This window comes from Onychomys torridus, unplaced genomic scaffold (genome assembly GCF_903995425.1).
Source record: "Onychomys torridus unplaced genomic scaffold, mOncTor1.1, whole genome shotgun sequence".
Classification (NCBI taxonomy): Eukaryota; Metazoa; Chordata; class Mammalia; order Rodentia; family Cricetidae; genus Onychomys; species Onychomys torridus.
The window spans coordinates 1-7,779 of record NW_023412469.1 but is presented as its reverse complement, the minus strand read 5'-3'; the positions used below and the strand labels follow the sequence as shown (position 1 = coordinate 7,779).

Below are 7,779 nucleotides of genomic sequence, written 5' to 3'. Positions count from 1 at the left end.
TTGCCCTCTAAGTATCTCCCCCAGAATAACTGACCTTATCTGTACTCAGCAGACATCACTGGGATGTCTCCACTGTGTCCCAGCCTGATGCTTCCTAGAAATTGATTACTTCCCAGAAGACTATGATGCTTCCAGGCTGAATCTTTCCTCTCTTTCCAGTTCTGCCAGGCTCATCCCAAGTTGTGACAACCCTTCTTCCATGAACGGTTAGCGAATTTCAGTCCGTGTTCCTACTGCTAGCCTAGGCTTGAGCAAAGTCACTCGATTTCAGCTCCATCTTGGTATGTATGTTGCCCCTAAACCTTAGCCTTTTTTCCACAGATGATCTATCTCTGAGAGTCTAGGATACTTTATCAAGTATTTAAAATGATTCCCATCTTGTCTCACTTATTTGGCTATTTCTTCATTTCCCTTCTCTATCTCCCGTCCTCTCCTCTTTCTTCTGTGTGTGCGTGTGTGTGTGTGTGTGTGTGTGTGTGTGTGTGTGTGTGTGTGTGTGTGTGTGTGTATGTTCGTGAGTGAGTGAGAGAGAGAGAGAGAGAGAGAGAGAGAGAGAGAGAGAGAGAGAGAGCGCTCTGTGTTGTGCCTAGCATCTGGAGATTACAGGATTACCCTGTGAAGTCATTTTCTCCAACACTTTGAAGGACTCAGGGATTGAACTCTGTTCCTTACTCCTCCAAATGTTTTTGCAGGTCTGAACCTAATGGACAGGAAGCAGTGTCAGAACTTGCTGGAGAAGACTGTGACTGCTCTGGGGGTGTTGGATCCTTGACCTTGGCCCACACATGTGCTGTTCTCCTTCTGTGGATGCCAGTCAGGACAACGAGATCTCTGTCCCTCAGAATTACCTTGGTTGTTGATTTAGGGATACTCCAACATCTCAGCTTAGTACTCTGCCTTTAGATCTCATTGAATCTTAGCAGTCTAGATGATTTATCCCTGTTCTTTATGCCCAGTTTACTTTACCAAAACTTTATGTGGCTGTAACAGTAAGTATGAAATGTTTTAGGACATGGCTATGCCCATTGGCATACTCAGAGCCTTTGCCCAAGGATGCTCTTACTTACCTGTGAGGAGAGCAAGCCAGGAGCTTTTATCCTTACTCAGTTATGAGCACAAACTAAATTTTAGAGCATGGCCTGCCACAGTGTGGTTCTTGAGCCTGCTAGCTCCTGGCTCCACTGCTCAAGCTTCATTTTTAATTCTTTGTTGGGACTTCTTCCATACATTACTTAGCAGTGTCAAGAGGAACCTTCTGTAGAAACTGGAGTCCAGAAAGCCCATGGCAGGATTTCCAGCAGGATCTTGACCCATAGTACTTCTCCTGGCTTCCATCACTGCCTTCAGCAATAATATACTCCTATCTGTCCTTAGATCTTGTCTGTTCCCATGCCCTGCCCTCAGTGAAGAAGTTGGGAGCAAGTTTAAAATGAATGAAATATAGTCTCTGGATTCTATCAGAAACGATGCATCTGATCCCTGAGGCTCTGAGAAGCCAACAACCTGTTCAAGTATGAATACTCTCTGGGACCATGAAGACAAGGTGGAGAGTGGGTGCCCCCAATGACGTGGATCAGAGGTCTTGCTCCCTGCCTTATTCAAATTCTCTTTTGTAGGGAACACTAACAAATTCACGTAGTCCTATCTCCCAGAAGACAGGTCAAGGTGTTGCTGTCAGAAGGGTGGTTGACTTGAGCCACTCAGAATTTCACTCTGAAACGGAAAGCCAAGTCTCAGAGGACTTTTCCAACGGTCTACCTGAGGATCGTCTTAGAACTCAAGATCACCCAGGACAACCTTTTTTAGTTGAAGGTAGGGCGGCCAATTTAGAGGCCCTTAGCTTCTGATGCTAGCACAGTGGGGTTCTGGATAGATATGAGGGGAGAAGGCTGACAGAGCAGCTCCCTCCTGGAGCCCATGCCCAGCATAAGTGAGGCCCTGGGGAAATGTCCATAATCTCTTAAAGGGAAGTCCCCACAGAGTCTCAGGTCTCAGGGTCTGTAGCAGAGGCTTTACTGCAACCAAATCCTGCCCCTTCCTGAATAGAAACAGAGGAGGGATGGGTTGAGTGTGGGGGACAACCAGGGTGAAGGGTATGGACGGGGATGAGAGGAGGGAGGGGAAACTGTGGCCAGGATGTAAAATAAATAAATGTTTAAGGTGCATACATATTAAAAACAATGCAAAAGCAAACGACCAGCAGGAACCTTCTCTCTGATGTCCGTGTTAAGGGACTGGTGAGAAATGCTTACTTTGCATCCCTGAGTACAATAGGAGACTCCATTCCACCTCAGACCTTTCTCACTCCCTCCTGACAGCCTTTCTTAGGAGTTGGTTTTGGAATGGGATCCAAAGACCATGCGGTAAAGCTAGGAACAAGAAACATGGCTGGATATGCCCGAGCCAAATCCTCTTGCTGGAGCTGTTGTGTGCGATGGTTACCTCGGTCCTTTCTTACCTTGTGCCATACAGGTGTTGCTGGAGTCACAATCCAATGCTTCTAAAGTTCCAATATGAAGAACAGGGTACTTAGTGTGTGCAGGACTGCCTCAGAAGTGGTGTCCATTTGAGGAAGAAATCTGACCACCAGGTGGAAAGCACTCAAGTGACCCCAGGTAGCTTGAGCTATTATTATTTTTATTATTATTATTATTATTATTATTATTATTATTAATTAGGAAGGATGGTTGTATTTTTGCTTATAGTTCCAAGGGATACAGTCAATCATGGTAGGAAAAAATAAATTGGCAATTCTTATTGTGCCCATAGTCAGGAAGCAGATTGCAATGAAAGTCATATGTCAGCTATCTTCCTCCCATTCAATCTGGGACCCTAGCCCATAGAATCATGGCACACACTTCACTAACATAACCCAGAAAACTCATTATAGATAGGCTCAGCAATATGATTTCAGGGTGTTTCTAATTCTTATCAGCTTGACAATTAAGATTAACCACAAGAAGCCAGTAACTGTTGCCCATTCACTAATTGTAGAATTCTACTTTTCCTGGAAAATGAAGGTAAATACAGGATCATACCTTTCAAGTAAGACACTCAATGTGCAAAAGAATCAATAAAATGGCACCAGATATTGGCATAAAAATATTCTTACATGGCTATGGGCAGGTGATTATAAAGTCAGATCTGCTTTTACAGTTTGCATTGGGGAACTTTCAGAAAAGGGGCAAATAGAAGCTGCTTGTTGATTGGATAGTGAGAAAGTGGAAATTTTCACAGTTCTTTCCCATAGGTATATTTTATCATCATGCCTTGTCATTGGGTAGCTTGAGCTACATGGTTAGAAATGATGGTAAAAAATAGAAATAGTGGCTGGGCAGTCGTGGCACATGCCTTGAATCCCAGCACTCGGGAGGCAGAGGCAGGCTGATCTCTGTGAGTTCGAGGCCAACCTGGGCTACAAAGTGAGTTACAGGAAAGTCTCAAAGCTACACAGAGAAACCCTGTCTTGAAAAACCAAAAAAAAAAAAAAAATAGAAAAAGAAAAAAAAGATTTGTTTTAGGTCTTTGGGTTTGTAACTTGGTGGTACTGATTATTTCTCTCCTCTAGTAGCCTGCCAAGTGCTGCCAGCAGCATAGCAATCTTTATTTATACTTCAACAGAGGATTTTGTTTGTTTGTTTGTTTGTTTTTAATCAGGATATATGAACACTTTTATTACTGGCTCTACTTTTGACTTTGAAGAAATACATCACATTATTAAGACAGACATCCTGGTGGTTATAAAAGCCCTCATTGCTCCCCTTTATGTTTCCCCAAACACACTTTCCCAGACAGGAAATCATTCTAGACAGACTTCAGCATTTTGGCAGGCTGACTAAATATCCAGCCACACATATCCTGCTCTCACAGCACTCATAGCAGCCACTTGTGATAACAAATTAAAACTGATAGACATGGGTAGAATGCTTTAAGGACAACAGTATCTAATCCCTAACAATTATTTTATGTCTGTAAGACATCCTTTTAATTAGTTCCCTTTTCTACAAGTGGGTCCACTGACTCAATCTCTCTGTTAAAGGAAGACTTTGGTGAGGCATTATTTCCCACACTACCACACCACTTTTGTTTCACCAATATAAGCTCCTGTGTATGGTAAAAATGGATGTATCCATCTCACATTTTCATTGCCTCTTTTCCTCCTGGAGCATACCAGATCCTAAGGTCGCCTGTATGTGCTTGGTATCCAGGGAACTTTACTCTCAGCAGATGTCATTGTGTGTATTTCTAGGCTTTTCCCCTAGTCTGTTTATGATTGCCTTACTGTTCTTTCCAGAATGGTAAAATTAAAAACCATCCAAGAATCAACAATCAGAAGGAAAAGAGCCTACAAGCTGCATGAGTTCGGCAAAGTCCTCAGACACTTGAGGTCCTCTGTTCTCTGCCAAGTGAGAGACCTTCTCCATAGGCTTTGACATGCAGAGACCCACTGGACAGGCATTCATATGCTGATCAGAGACTTGGCTGCATTGCTCCCTACACTGAACACTGTGCCTGTGTCTGAGACCGAGTTAAGGTGCACTGTGTCCTTGTGAGAAAAAGGAAAACAAGGCTGAACAAGGCCTCTCCTGAGAGTGAGTACCTGGGCCACACCAACCAGTGAAGGCTCACAGGAAAGAGATGGTTTTAAGCCCTACTGAACATGCTCCACACCCTGGATCACCCCCGCATCCTGACTTTCTTTTCAGAACAGGCTCCCTATCAGACATACCCGTTTTAGTCATTCTCTCGGCTGCTACCTTGACACTTAGTCCAGACCTCAGTCACCTTTCATACACCTCTCCCTTTGTGTGACCCATCCAGGAAGCTCCCACATCCAGTGTCCTAACATAACTCTAGAACGACCCAGCTCTCACTGCACAGCTAGGTGGTAGGCTTGGCTCTGTAGCCTTGCAGCCATTCTTTTCTCTTCCTTACACTTTCTTAGAATGTCAGACCTAGGGAATGTTACCCCAGGATGACCCTTCCCTAGTAAGTCTTCATGTCTTCCAGTATCATGACTTGTCATCTGGACGTAGCTCAGGCTCCAACTCCACCCATTGCCCACAGCAGCTAAACCACATCCACTGATGACAAACTCACAACATTTCACCTAACCACTTAGAAGAACACATTTTGAGCCCATGAATTCCCTTTCTGATTTATTCCAGGCCTTATCTGACCCCTCCCCCTCTATTCACTCCCCTTTTGGGTAGGACATGAAGATGGCTATCACTGCTCCATGTACTTAGATTCATTCCCTCAGGTTAGCCCCAATGTTCGCCATTGGTAGAGCCTTCCTCAGCACTCTGGGAGAAATTGTCTCATACTAGGCGCCCAAGGAAATTGTGATATTTGATAGCACAGTATGGTATGGTGGGGAAGCAGCATAAAGGAGTGAGAGAAACTGATCACATTGTGTCCACAGTCAGGAATCCCAGACAGCTGATGTTGATGCTCTTGTTAGTTTCTCCATTTTCCTTTTTTTTTTTCAGCTGGCAATGTGGCCTTGAAGAATGGTTCCACACAAAACATTCAGGATGGGTCTTACTACCTCAGACACAACTCTGCAAAAACACCCTCCGTTGTGTGCCCTGATTTCAGTCCTCTTAAGCAATCCTAGTTCCTGCCACAGTACCTAGAATCCAGTCTCAACCTCAGATGTCATAATTGTGACTACTTTTGGAGTCTCTCTGAGTAATATCAGGACATTTTTGGCTATGGAAAAATATCCCTCACTCTGCAATAGTGACCCCAACTCACCTCTTTTTGGAACCCCCCCCCAAAAATGCTCTCCTCCCTCATACTGTCTCATTGCTGAGACCACCAAGGCAAGAGGACAGCCCAAGATCTGCTGAGCTATCTGCATCTAGCAAGGCCACCCTTTCTCTACTAAATAAAGGGCACTGTTCACATGAATTGAGACCTGGAGTAGACGTGTGTGTGTGTGTGTGTGTGTGTGTGTGTGTGTGTGTGTGTGTGTGTGTTTTCACAAGTCCTCTGGGGTGGCACAGGTAAGGCAGTCACATGAGGCTATGTTGCTGGCACATGGTGTTCAGAGCCCCAGGACATGAAAGGAGGTGAGGCAAGATGAAGGGCAGTTGTTCAACCACTCCATCTTCTGGGGGCAATAGGAACTCTAGAGGTCCACTTTCCCAGGAGCCTCTCACGTCTGTTCCTGCTGGAGTGAATGAGGAAGGCCCTTTCCTGCTTAGGGTTGCTGGTCTACAATTAACATCACATCTTGCTTGGCCACATTATACTATTGGGTCATAAATTCAAATGTTTTGTGGTATCTGGTCATGGTTGTCAGTGAAGCTTCCTCCGTCTATTTTCCTTTCTTTGAATTGAGACAGGGAAAAACTCATGAAGGAGCCCAGATTCCCAAAAGGAGGATGGTTGTTTGGGGGTTGCTCATTTAGGAATTTCAGAGCAGAGAGGGGTCTTAGCTCTGAAGATTGTGAAGAACTCTAAACTGGGGGATTCTTTACATAGAGATTTCCTTCCTGTACTTGGTACATTCCTGTAGTCCATCCATGAGTGAGCCAATCATAGCTAGAATCCAGGAGTCTAAATTCTATCTGAGGGTAAGGCCTGGATTATCTCAGATAACAACAGTTGAATGAAGGATATCTCTTACTAACTCCCTTCCTTCCTGTACACTTGGCATCTCTCTCCAACTTCCTTCCTTCCTGTACACAGTGCATGTGTAACTACCTCCCTTTCTCTGCACAGGGGATCTCTCACAAGCTCTCCTCCTTCATACACACAGGGCATCTCTCACCAGCTCCCCTCCTTCCTGCATACAGGGCATCTCTCACCAGCTCCCATCCTTCCTGCATACAGGGCATCTCTTACCAGTTCCCATCCTTCCTCTACACAGGGCATTTCATACCAGCTCTCTTCCTTCCTGAACACAAGGCATCTCTCACTAGCTTCCTGCTTTCCTGCCCGTATACAAAGACCAACTGGAATATGACTTCTCTCTGGGGCCAAGACATCTCAGACTCAACATCTCTTAAGGAGTAATCTGATTAGGACAGGGTGCAGTAGAAATTGGGATCCTTCTGTTTAAGTGCTTTGCAGTACAATTTTCCATTTCTTTAGAGTGGGAGATAAAGGTGTGTCTGGTTGTATCTTGGAGATACCTGTGATCAGAGATAGAGGAATTCCCTGGACTTTATCAGTTCTCTCCTCTTCCTAGGCATCCAACATATCTATCTAGGAGAGTTTCATGGTGAGAAGGTGAGTAATTTAAAAGCATTAAAACAGGAAGAAGGGTTTTCTGTCTTGCGCTTATGTCACGCCACCTCAGTATGAGGGGAAACACCAGTTCCTCAACCTCAGAAGGATCATATGACAAAACTGTGTATTATTTCCTTCATACACTCCAACTGTGATATTTAGGACAACCCAGTCAAACATGGATCACATATGATCTCTAAAGTGCCTTGAGTTCACCTGTGCAACAGACACCACTCTAGAGAGAGCTTGCCTGACCTGCTGTCCATAGAGACAGCTGCCCTTATTCACATACTCACCTAGTTTGTATTTAGCATCCTCACCTTGTCCACATTCAGCATCTTCACCTGCTCCTTATTCATCCGACTCACCTGGTTCTCATTCAGCATCCTCACCAGGTCCTCCCTATCTTCATCCTCCTGGTCCTCACTCTGTGTAATCAGAGTCTGAGGCAGTCTGGGTTAGAGGAAGATGGCCAGGATTGATGTCTAAAGTTCTTATCAATAAACCTGTGTCTCTCTATATAAAGAGGTGGGGACA

At 44.7% G+C, this 7,779-nt stretch overlaps 1 long non-coding RNA gene across 1 annotated transcript; it reads left to right on the top strand.

Moving 5' to 3' along the window:
• The first annotated feature begins 642 nt into the window (after positions 1-642).
• On the top strand, positions 643-4,330 carry LOC118575671. The gene is made up of 3 exons (XR_004943877.1): positions 643-1,511; positions 1,617-1,812; positions 4,295-4,330. It is a non-coding gene; the product is annotated as an uncharacterized LOC118575671 (long non-coding RNA).
• Positions 4,331-7,779: the final 3,449 nt, after the last annotated feature.